General features: G+C 41.8%; 1 protein-coding gene across 8 annotated transcripts in view; it reads left to right on the top strand.

The window, feature by feature from the left end:
* Positions 1-12,773, top strand: part of mag (myelin associated glycoprotein) — a 38,293-nt gene that overhangs the window by 6,485 nt on the left and 19,035 nt on the right. For 4 of the 8 annotated variants that reach the window (XM_078171759.1, XM_033640938.2, XM_033640940.2 and 1 more), the window contains exons 1-2: positions 3,761-3,920; positions 7,883-7,999. The gene's annotated coding sequence lies outside the window, so the exon portion shown is untranslated. Of the gene's footprint in view, positions 1-3,760; positions 3,921-7,882; positions 8,000-12,773 lie in introns of those variants that run through there. The other 4 variants (XM_078171760.1, XM_078171757.1, XM_078171758.1 and 1 more) reach the window with 3 other exon arrangements.

Here is a 12,773-nt window from a genome sequence, read left to right as displayed (position 1 = left end):
CAAAAGTGTGAAAAAAGAGAGCAAAAGAGAAGTTCAAACCCTGCATGCTTTCTCACCTCCACACAGCTGACCAATCGCAGTGTGAAGTGGGTATTAAAATTTGATTGTCTGTTATGAAGAAGAAGTGCAAAAATGGTCAGACACAGTCGCTCTCCAATGGTGTCATAAGAAAGGTGTGGGAGAGGGTGCTTTAAACGCTGTTTGAGCATCTTAAAAGCACTTTGGTTGAAGCAGACATACCCGTTAACGTTAATGTCATGATTTGTTTTTGTGTCTGAGGGGGGGCAGTCATCATTACACGACCACAGGAGTCTGGTTAACAGGAAAATGCAAACACGAGGTGTATTAAACATTTGAACAAACACCTGATGGTGTTGTTTTTCTGGTGAAGGTAGTCTGTATGATAGAAGACTTGAATTGTGCATCCTGCGACAATATATTAGGTTGTATCATCCAAAGCCACTTTTGATAGATTAAAAAACAACTGTTTGTCCCTTTGTATGGGAACCACCATTTCTGGTTCCAGCCCAGTTTCCATCACAAAAGCCTCGGCTCACAGGCTCAGCATGGCCGGTCGAACTTGCTAAAAGCCACAAGAGTTACAACCACGACAGAAAGGTCGAACAAGAGACAGAAACAAACGAGCGAGGCCAGAGAAAAGGGGATTGTTGTGATTAAAAGACAATTATCTGTGCACATCGACTTCCCAGTGTTGTGCGGTGTCAGGCTCGAGCTGAGCTGCTCTGTCCCAGAAGGCCTCGGGAGACAATGGGTACTGTGTCAGGAGGAGGGAGGGGGTGCGTTAACAAGTCTTGGGGTTTCATGACACGGTCACGACACCATCCAACTGTGTGAACACTCTTAATGGCACATTTAGGCTTAATAATGTGTTGTGTACTGATGGTGAGGATGAATTGACAGGTTTATACAGGCTTGTTACACAATTTGATGTTCAATTGCCTCAAAACAATCAAAAGATAATATTGTGAAGTAGTTAAAAAACCTTAAAGACAGTGAACCTCACCAGTAGAACACTCACATTATCATGACTTATGTTATCCAGATTGCCTTTAATTTTTTGTTGTGTTTTTCATAATGTGTTGAAGATCAGGAGGGTTGCAAAGTGGAACTGTCACACAGACTGTAGAAAGACAAAAAGCAGTTTCAAAGTGACCTCAGTTCACCTTGTGGTTCAATCAAAGGGCATCAAGGAGGAATGTGTAGTGTCTTTGATCAGAGAGACAGTGGAGACGTTTCTTACGCACATCTCATGTGTGCCAGCTCCAGCTTTATAGTAAGGTGGACTAAAGCAGGCCAGTGATACCATCGCAAAAGTCACAAGTATCATTAAGCTACAACTAAATTATTTATTTCTAGTTTAGTTACATAGGCTGGATATGTACTCATTCATTAATTTTCCGTAACTGCTTATGCTGTTTGGGGTGGTGGGGGAGCTGGAGCCTATCTCAGCTGACATTGGGTGAAAGGCAAGGTACACCCTGGACAGGTCCCCAGACTATCACAGGGCTGACACATAGAGACAGACAACCATTCACACTCACATTCACACCTACGGACAATTTAGAGTCACCAGTTAGCCTGGATGTCTTTGGACTGTGGGAGGAAGCCGGAGTACCTGGAGAAACCCACGCTGATACGAGAAGGACATATGCAATCTCCGCACACAAGGGCTCAAACCAGGGACCCTCTTGCTGTGAGGCAGCAATGCTAACCACTGTACCACTGTGTCACCCGGATTTGCACTCATTTGTAGTAATTATGATTTCTGAACAAATTGGAAGAGAGATGATGGCAGTTGTTTTTCTAAAAACCTAGACTATAAATAATGGATGTAGCCATTGCAGCCACCCATTGGTTTGTAGACTTCTATTTTGAAGCTGCCGCCATCTTGGATTTTGTGTCCATATTTGGACGATGGAGGTGGAGATAACCCTAACGCTAGCTGCTAGCTTGGTTAGCACAGTGTATTTACAGCTATGGTTATGGTTTGCTAGCAAAAAAAACAGACTTAAATCCATTAAAACAAATGTACTTACCAGGAAAACATTACATTGGACTCCCTAGAGGGTCTTTTACCAAAATCAATTGCTTTTTTTAGGCCACTAAAGCATTAGAATTAACTTTAATGAACTGAAAAACAGAAATAGCGATAGCTACGGTTAAGCCTATACTCCGTGAATCAAAGGTTACACCATGGTTTTGTTACCAAACCAACATCACCGTGGTAGAGACTTGTCAGGGGACAGTGCCTACCTGTAACTCAAAGTAGTCACATCTGTAATAAAGCACAATTTTAAGCCTTAATAAAATTTAAAGTTATCATCAACAGGTAATTACCTTAAGAGACCAAAAATGTTTTTGCACCAGGCTGTAAACATTTTTATTTCTGCTGTAAAGTTGGGTATTTTCAAATGGGGTCTGTGGGGATTGACTCGTTTCCAAAGCCAGCCTCAAGTGGCCATTCCAGGAACTGCAGTTTTTGGCACCTCCATGTTGGCTTCATTTTTCAGCCATGGAGGTTGCTGCTTGTCTAAAACAAGACACAGATGTCTCCTTATGACACTAACTCTGCATTTCATGTCACATCAGAGTTACTTTAATTCCTAGTTTCTACTTGCACTGTTCACTTCAACATCTAGATGTAACTACAACGGGGAAGCTTTCACTCTTCCTGAAACCTCTGATATCACCAATATTACATGTGCCACACATCGGCTAAAAGTCTGTCAGTCAATGCAGTTAAACTCATAATCAATGGATGTAGTGTTACATAGTGAGTTTATAGTATTTCTAATCCTCGTACAACTCTGCAACCATATCGAGACAAACATGGGAATGTTTCTCTTCTCTACCATCCATTCCATGTGACACATGAGAGCAGGTGATGATCTTTTAGTAGGTGGCGTTTTTCAGTCTGTTATGTAATCGCAGTAATAGTAATGCTGTACTGGCTTTGAACTCTGCAGCTTGAATTTGGAGTTTAGCCCATTTATTACCAGCTATAGTTTACTGTGTATTCCTGTGAGAATCTGTGAAGTAGGGCCATCATGTTAGTTTTTCTCGTCAGTCTTTAATTATTGCTATGTAATGTAGTTCAGATTTTAAAAATCAGTTAAAATCATTATGTGACTTTGACAACACTGAAAGGGAGTCAAGATTCTGCTAGTTGGCTTCGGAAGTGAAATGGTTGGAAAGTGGTGGCTCCTTGAGAGGTGGGAAAACACATCTTAAAACATTAACCGCTATGTCATGCTGAGAGGCAGATTGGGGGTCACTGAGGTAAAACATGCTAAAACACTGCTCAGGGTCTTTAGTTTGTCAAGCCTCTGAGGCGTTAACTTTGGTTTTTAGATTCAAAACAGTGGCAGATTTGACCAAGTGGCTTCCTTGCTGCTTTCCCTCATATTTGTCCCCATCATCTGCATCGCCCCCTCCCAGCCTTACTTCCTGTCTTTTGTTACAATGGCCTAAAAAAAAAGTGAATGATCAAATATGCTCAGTTCCATCCAGCGTACAGCAACTGGCCGTGTTGGATAGAAAGGGCTTGGAGCTCAAAGCCTCACCCATATTTGTTGGGGCGAGGTTTGAACAGTGTGGCCCTTTGTGGCCCTGTGTGTATTTATGAATGGCTGAGCCTCGGGGCGAAGCCTCAGAACAATGCTGCTACACTGAGGGACTGATTTTCATACGGGAGGGGTGATGGTGATGGTGATGATGGTGGCGGCAGTGATGATGGTGGTGGTGGTGGGGCGGGCAGTTTATTCTCCACCGTTGGGGCTTGGTACAGAGAGTGGCGAGAGGTCTTGCTGGCAACGGGCTGGTGTGACGCTTTGCATGTGAGTTTAGAGGGAAGGCTGGTCACACGGGAGCTACTGAACGCTTGGAGGTCACCTACACAGGTGAGCAGCTGCAGGGTATTCTGATTTGGTATTTTTTATGACCTTGGGAGCTTTTGGAATTGGAGATTTTTTTCAGTAAGAAAGGACAGGGGTGCAAATTTGTGCAGATAAAGGAAGGAATGAATCTAATGGGAGACAAATGCCGATCATCAATAACTTCTGATCATGTCCTGTGCTTTCTCTACACAAGTGAGCAGCAGCAGTGGGGTGTTTATGATGCTCTGGTATGAATTCATATCCTCGAGGGTCTATCTTTATTTCTCTCTTCCTAACTATCATTCCGTTATTTTTGTTCCTTAAGGTCAAACACCTACAGTCAGGGTGAGTGTGTGCTTGTTTGCGTGAGCATTCATAGATGAGCAAGTGAAAGAGTTGGATGAGTCACAACTTAGACGGAGTTAGGTAATGAATAAGTGTGTGTGTGTGTGTGTGTGTGTGTGTGTGTGTGTGTGCCTTAATGAATGCGTGCTTGAGTGAACGTTTGTGATGATGTGTAAGTGTGGACACATGAGTGAGTGAGTGTGTGTGCCTGCATTCGCTGTTAGCGGGGGCCGATAAAAGCCCAGCCAATCATTACTGGACAGATTTCGCTGCCTGTGCCATTAGCGATGAGCCGTTCCTGTAATTACCAGAGCGTATTACCACATCCAAACAGACATCTGATGCCAGGTAGAAGAGCCTCTGATTACAGAGCTAACCAAAACATTTTTACAAGTGATTTACCAGCAGTGCTCTGCATTATGAAAACGAATGAAAGATTTCTTTTTTTTATGTCTCTGTCAGAGGCCACAGTGTGTCATTGCATCTGCAAATTTATAGAGAAAAAGTCGCAGGCTTGCAGTTTGAAAAAGGGGATCACAAGTGTTTTAGAAAAACCAAAGTAATAGTGGTGGAGCTGTGTCATTTTAATTCATAATTATGGCCCTGTTGGTGAATTTTGAGCTAGATCAAGGGCCAAAAAGCATAATCCCTCCAGCCTAGGCTAAATCACATCATGGTGACAAATTTGAGTTTCAGATTCTGACCTTTAATTATACCCTCCCCTTTAGACTAATCAATGAATCCATGGACATGTGGAGCAAGTTTCTCCATCCAATTAGACTGTCAGCTTTTTATTCATGATACATTGAGTAGCAGTGCAATAATATCCATCATGCATTTTTCCATCAAGAACGACAGAGCCTCCCACCGTTACTGTTTCAGTACAAAAATGTGTCATCTTTCCAAATTTCACCAAAATCAGATGCCAGATTTTGACTTGCTGTCCTGGTTTAGGACAGCAAGTCAAGTGGAGGATTTTAGTGAGCGCTGGGACGGAGTCACGCTTTATTCTTCTGTGTGGCCAAACAGGTGACGGCTCTGTTTGTCGCCCCCTTTTGTTCAGAGCGGAAGGGAGAGCGCTCTAATGAGAGAGGAGGCCTGTGGCTCGCCATCTGCCCACTTTACCGGGGATTGCCAGAGTCACTGGGTTTGCCAGGTAGAAATGGTGGAAATAAGCTATTGGTGCTCCTGGTCTCTTGTTATGTTGGTGATCTGCCAACTGAAGCTCACTCTACTATCATGCTCACATCATGTACTCTTGGTGAAACACTTCTAAAATTGGATCTATCGCTTAAGGTTTTATTTTGAAATGGAAAAAAAAAAAGCATAATATTTTGTAGTTCAAACCAAACTGGAGTAATGTAAAATAGAAAATACACAAAAATGTGTAGCAGGGAGTGAGACACACCCACAGACCCATGCAAATACCAACAAGAAACACTCTTGACATCCTGAAGTCACATTCCTTCACATTTCCTTGAACAACTCAGCTGTCACAGCAGCAGATACAACAACAGATGCGTACTAAAGATAAAAAGTGTTAAACACTAAAATTCCACATACATTACGGGCAAGAAAAATAAATATAGAGGTGCTTTACACACTTTATACTTTAAAAAAGTATCTACTGTAAGAGGCAAACAACAATATTTTTTTTCTATCTCTACCTCAAAGTCCGATCTGAATCTTTTATTTATGCCAGCACACTCTGCAGTACCTTGGACAGACTGTGTGACTGGATATTGGCATGTCTCCGTGTTTATGTTTGTGTCTTGTGTGCATGAGTGTGTGTGTGTGTGTGTGTGTGTGTATGTGTTGAGCTGTGCTCATCACAGCTCAGCGCGGCATGTGTGGGAGGGGGTGCAGTCATGTTTTAAGACCATCTGCTCCTCTGGGTATTTTAGTGGGGCCTTAGCTTGTGGTGGACAAACCCGCGTCACAGGCAAACGGCAAAGCGCAAGCTGTGAGCGGGCCTGTTCCGGAAAAAAAATTCCTCCAGTTTGTGCCTCGCACAATGGGCAGTGTTCTGCATACAAGGTTCCCATTCTTTTTTCCCCCCTCTGTCCAAGAGCCACGGTGAAGCTCTTGTACATGGGCTGCAGGCGATATTCACAATGAAAATGTTCTTCTTGGCACAGTCGACTGCTTGTGTGAGCCTTTTGGTTTGTGTGAGCAATTTCAATATTGTAAAATGACTCATAAAAGGTGTCGTGGCCTGATTTAGCAGAGCTGATTGTTCAGATAGCAACTGTATCCCTGAAGCGTGATGTGGAATAAGTGATTATGTTGAGGTTTGATTACCTGAGATATTAGAGGGAGGTTATTAGGAGGTTCTGCACAAAGCAGAAAAAAGACAGATGTATTGTTGGATTACATGTCCTCAAGTCTAACCTGAGCTTTGTCTTATACTTTTTCATGTTTTTTCTTGCCATTTAGCTTGGCCTTTTTGCTTCCTTTTTTGGAAGAGAAACAAACATGACATGATTGTGTTCAACTGGACGCTCACGCAGTCTGCTCTCGCACATTTAATGTATACATACTGTCTATACAGTGACTATAGTCCCAGCAGGACAATGGCGCAATCTGAGCATACACACAGCACATAGGGGACGCAGAGGAAGGTCACATATCTGCGCACCCCACACTGAGGAGCCTGTTGGCTTGCCTTATGCTGCATGTGTGTGTAGGGGGGGTATGGCATGCCGCGTATTCATTTGTACGTGGCTCCAGAGCGTCAATGCAGCATTCTCCTCTTCAGCTCTTCTCCAGACTGTTTACGGAGGGATTCCCTTGAGGTTATCCGCAGGCTCGCTCGATGCCATCACTTGGCCGGTGGCCTAAAGGCTTTTGGACACAGTGACTCATCCGACATGTAACAATGAGAGTGGGAAAAAAAAGAGCCTCTTGGAAAGACAAGATGCCTTTGTTGCTCTTATATGTAAACTACGTAGACTTCTGAGTGGATCCATGCTTGTGCTCCCCGCCTACAGACATTCTTCAGCAGGGAAAATATTTGATCTGCATACGACTGTAAAGATCAATGATCGTGCCCTGAGGCCTATTTTTTCACTTCTGAAATTCAAATTCATTCAAACATGGCTTCAGGTTCAAACCCTTTCCTGAGTTTAACTGCGTGATTTTGGCTCGTTTGGGTGCTGATTTCAAACAAATGAACCTTTCTTAGATCAAAATCTGTATCAAACTAATGTAAATCTGTAATTTACATAAGCATATTCATCTCACAAGTTCCATGTTCCTCCTACTCTCCGTATGTTGCTCTAACGCAGCCTTACTCAAAATTGAGTCATCGTTCCTTCGGCGCGCAGCATTTGCCCTTGCGTCTCTGGCACCGTGAGCATGAAAGAGTTCAACTAATGTCAACATGCTTTGCTTTGACCTCAGACAGACGTATGATCAAGGCCCAGATTTCAAGGCATTAAGACGCACGGGACAGATCAGGGACATGGTGGAACCAAGGAAAGGAATGCTGAGTGGGCCAAAGAACAGCTCCAGAAATGCCTGAACGCATATTCAGAGCTGCCCACGACACATGTAAACCAGAGCTCACACAGACTCCCTCTCTTCCCCTTGTCTCCCTCTAACATCTCCCTTTATCTCCCTTTTTCTATCCTTTCCCACAGAATCGGACATCTAGGATTCAGAGCAAGAAGACCGACTCAGGGAGAACAAACGCAACAGGAAGAAGAAGAAGTCAGGACTGTGAGGGAGCAGGAGCCTGGTGCTGAGGCTGGTATGAGGCAAGTGTTGTGTGTGCGTGTCTCGTGTGTCTGTGTCTAAGTGTGCACACGTATGCTGTGTGCGCTGTGCCAGCCGTTTGTCTGCCCCATCAATGGGGCCGTTGTTGTTGGGGCTGGTGGTGGTGTCAGTGGCTCTGCCTGGCCGCTCGGCTCCATTCTCTCCTGCTGTTGCTGATGCACGACCTCCCTGCTCGGACTCACTTGCCCGGCGCTCGGCCTTTTGTTGCAGTGCAGGTGGTGGAGCTTGACGCAACACTGGAGAAAAGTTAGGACTGTCACAGCCAACAGTTGTGTCATTATAGGCCAAGATGTCTCGAAATGTGGCCTCTGTCAATATATTCAATGTTTACTTTCAACGCAGCTGAAATCGATGTTTTTGAAACAATATATGAAATGAGAAAAGGGTCATTTGTATCGTAGATGATCCTACAGAGAATTATCACCTAAATCTACAGCTCCCCCCTGCTTCGAGGAGATATATTGCGAGTTTTAACTCATAGTGTATCTGTTACTGTTTTGATTCACTCTTACAGCTCTCTTAGCATTGCTTTCAGCCACAGCAAACAGCAAAAAAAGCTCTAAAAACCTCATAGCATCACCAAACAGCAGACAGACACAGTTAGAGATTAGCTGGTGAACATGGTGGAGCATTTAGCAACTACAAAGACAGATATTCCCTTCAGGATGTGGCAGAGACCAAAAGCAGAGCTGAAAGCAGGGCTACAGTGCTGCTGGAGTGCACCAGAATGACGCTCTGCAACTTTTAAGGCAATAAAATATTTGCAGTTTAAATTCATACGCATTTTATAAGCATTTGATCCTGTCATCATGCAAGAGAGACAATTGTCAAAGTTGTCATATGAACATTTAAGGTGTGCTGATTGATTCATAATGTCACCTCATGCATTGAGTGACATGCAAGAACATATTCCACCTTAAAAGTTGCCAGTTGCTGTGGGCAGTAGCCTTGGAGCAGCACTGTGAATTAAAGTATTTTTTTCCCAGTCTTAAGCTAGCTAACTGTTAACTAGCAAAGATGGAAAGGCAGCCATTTTATAGTTGTGGTTGACTAATGTATGTAAACTTGCCACCGGTTACATAACCTTCGAAATGAGCCACAACTTAACCATGTGCATCATAAGTGTGTTGCGGTACTTAAACAAATAGCATTACACCCCTCGCTAATAGAAAATTAATGCTGGATTTGCATCAGGTCGCCAGAAACACACCTTCTAATGAGTTAAATGATGATGTTGCTCTGTAGCTGCTTGATGATGATTCACCATATTGACTTAAAAAGGTTTCGCCTCCTCAAGTGACAAGAAAAAACCCCATTGTTATTGCAGGTTTATAGAGCAGCAGCAAATTGGTGAATAGAGAGTAGCTGTAAGTGTTCCAAAATCTATGAATTTGTGACCGTTTGGTGCACGATGAGCAGCGTGACAAATCTGTGGCCTCTTGCAATGTCAAAAACAACAGCATTTCTCCACTTCCCTCCACCAACAAGGCTAATATTGGTGGTGGGTTCTCCGGGGGATGTTGGGATGTGTTAACCACGAAGCTTTAATACACAATCCACTCTTAGGCCTGCCATCTGCACGCGCCGGCTGCTGCGGCATGAGGCTAAATCCTCTGCTTCTACTTCTGCATGTATTAATTCTACACCAACTGCACAAGTAACAGTCATCGTGACAGTAATATATATTTTTAATTACATAGCACTGAAACAGTCACAGGCTTCTTTAAGAACATCGAAAATAAAAGATAACGCTGCAGTTAGCATGTTGAAAATATGAACACTAAAATAATACATGAAGCAGTGACATCACATAACGCTGAGTATAAACAGATGGATTACAATATTTGCTGGTGCTGCTTTATTATTACCTTCTTTCAGCCTGCACATGTTTAATACACATCACAGCAAATGTCATCGTGAACATCTTAACATTAAATCATGATGATTAAATTAACAGTCTTAAATATTACTGTGTCAGCAGTCAATGCTAAGTGAATGACTAAAAATAAGGAGGAAACATCAGCTGGGGAAGTGGTGATGTATCATTAATCATCATTAGTGATTAATCAGAGGGAGCAAAGCAGTTTGATTTGACTGTAGAGGTACAGATTGTTCTTGTCTCATTATTATTGTTATATTTTTATCATTGAAACGATCGGCTGGAATGTATTTGATTGTGTCTTGTCACTAAATAGGAGTTTATAGTGCAACATGGTGTAAAAATTATTTTATTCTCATTCCGTTTTGAAGCAGGAAGCAGCGCTTTATGTTTTCTCTTTCTTAGTTCACCTTTTTGACAGAAGTCAGAAGACTATGACGGCCACTAAACTCAACCTGTTCCTCTGAAGCAGCAGCAGCACAGTGCCGGCATGCTGTATATGTAAATCAAAGTTGCACTACCCGTTACAGCTAACTATGGAAGTTGTGTATTTATTTTAAAATCCTTGTAATGCGCAGTACTTTTATGTAAATCAGGGGGAATATTTTTCCTGGTTTACATGCAAATGTTCAGGTTTTTTTTTAGTTTGACTAAACTAATTCAAAGACCAAACTAATTTTAAGACCCAAGAGATCAAGAGCTTCCTCCACCCACAGCGGCTGGACAAATCCCACATTTACACTTCACTCACTCTTACACCTGTTGCATGTGCCTCTGAGACAGACAGAGATATAGCCTTACAGCGCCTCAACATAAATTACAACAGACACTTCTGATGAAGTAATTTGACTGAGCAAGAGGCATTACAGGAGTGCTGATACAGAGGATAACAGCTGGGACTTTTAACTATGCATGTATCACTGTGAATTACATTTACCATTAATAGTACGAGATCACTCATATGTATGCCACCAAAGCGACTGTCAACAGATTCTGGATGCACAATAAATGGAAACATACAGATAAATGTACATGATACAAAGACGCCAGCCTGCAGTGACATGCACACCTACGCAAAGGAAAGTTTGTGTGTTGCTTGGCATCAGTCCAGTCCCAGTCCAAGTGTGGAACTATTTTGGTCAGCGGAGCCAAATAAATGATCAAATTAACACTCGCTCTTACCATTAAAGGTCCAGTGTGTAGGATTTAGGGGGATATATTGGCAGAAATGGAAGATGATATAATAAACATGTTTTATTTTGTGTGTAATCACCTGAAAAAAACAATCCTTGTGTATTTGTCACCTTAGAGTGAGCTGTTTCTATCTACACAGGGGGCGGGTCCTTGTTTATGGAGATCGCCATGTTGCACCACCATGTTCCTACAATCCAAAGGTCCAAAAAAAAAAATCCAAAGGTTCAACTTAAAAAAAAATTAAGGTAACAATTGGCATGCCTCTTTTTAAGTAGTTCCAACTCTGGCATTATTGAGTCAGTCCTATTAATCTTTTGTAATCTGACAAACTCAATTAGTTTAGTACAACACACCAGATTTGCTTTGACCTTGAAAGGTTTAATTAAGTTGAAACAACTTAATATTTATTTGTTTTGATATTTAGTGGTCAAATTATTTTATTTGAGACATTCTAATTTATTTATTTTAATTCGATCCCACTCAAAAATGTTAAATGTAATTTTTAAATTGTACCAACTTCTTTAAAGATATTTTTTGGGCGTTTTTTTTTTTTTTTTTTGCCTTTAATTGATAGGACAGTGAAGCGTGAAGTGGGGAGAGAGAGGAAATGACATGCAGCAAAGGGCCACAGGCTGGAGTCGAACCCGGGCCACTGCGGCAATGGCCTTGTACATGGGGCACCTGCTCTATCCACCAAGCCACCAACACCCCAAATTGGACCAACTTCTTAAAATTAGTTGTCAACCGACTTAAACACTTTAAAGTAAAAAACATATTTTTTTACACTGAAAAACTAACACTGTATTTTAAGTGTTATCAACTTACTCCATTTTTTCGAGTGTACAGTAGCTCTGAGTGGACAAACCAAACACTGGCCACTAGCCATCATAGTTAGAATCCCATCTGCAACAACCCTGATTTGTAATGTGAAACTGTTTTCTTCAGTGTTTTCACTGGCTCACATCACTGGGTCAGTTTGTTTCAGAGAGGAGGAGATAATCCAGCTCCCTGTAAAAACCTCCTGAACAATGAATAATGAAGGAATTCTTACCAGGAGAAGTTTCAGCTGGTTGCAATCTGCAATCCTCACTGCTAGATGCCACTATATCCCTCCTAATTTTACACACTGGACTTTTAAGTAATAAATAGTGCTTGCAAAACTGCTGTATAAAAGCAATATCAAGGTTGAACTGTTTGACTGAATATCAGCACGGATGTGATTCAGTACATTCGTAATCTTGCTTAAATTGCTTTTTAAAATTTACATAGAGACATTTAAGTGTTGTTAAATCCCTGTCCGTTATTGATATTTATGGTTACTGTTTTACGGCTGTTGAAACTCAGGTTGATATACTAGCTTGATTGGTAACGACTCAGAGTCCAAATCTGATTTATTCTCCAGGTACATGTCCAAATATAAGGAAATTCACTTCAGAATTAAATTTCTCATTAAAATACTTCAACACAGCTCCAAGAACAATGAACAGGAGGATAAAAAAAGACATAAAGCTAAAAACATGGACAAAGATAGGTAAAGAATAAACAGAGCTATTAAAATGAAGGGAAAAATAGATGTATATATGTATGTATATAAAAATGTCCTACAACATACAGTGTCTATATGTGCCTCTATGTGGATCTAAAACTGTTTACATTCCAGACTTTAAACAGAGAGACATGAC

This window comes from Epinephelus lanceolatus, chromosome 10 (genome assembly GCF_041903045.1).
Source record: "Epinephelus lanceolatus isolate andai-2023 chromosome 10, ASM4190304v1, whole genome shotgun sequence".
In the NCBI taxonomy this organism is placed as follows: domain Eukaryota; kingdom Metazoa; phylum Chordata; class Actinopteri; order Perciformes; family Serranidae; genus Epinephelus; species Epinephelus lanceolatus.
The sequence above is the reverse complement of the archived record's forward strand: the minus strand, read 5'-3'. Positions and strand labels throughout refer to the sequence as shown.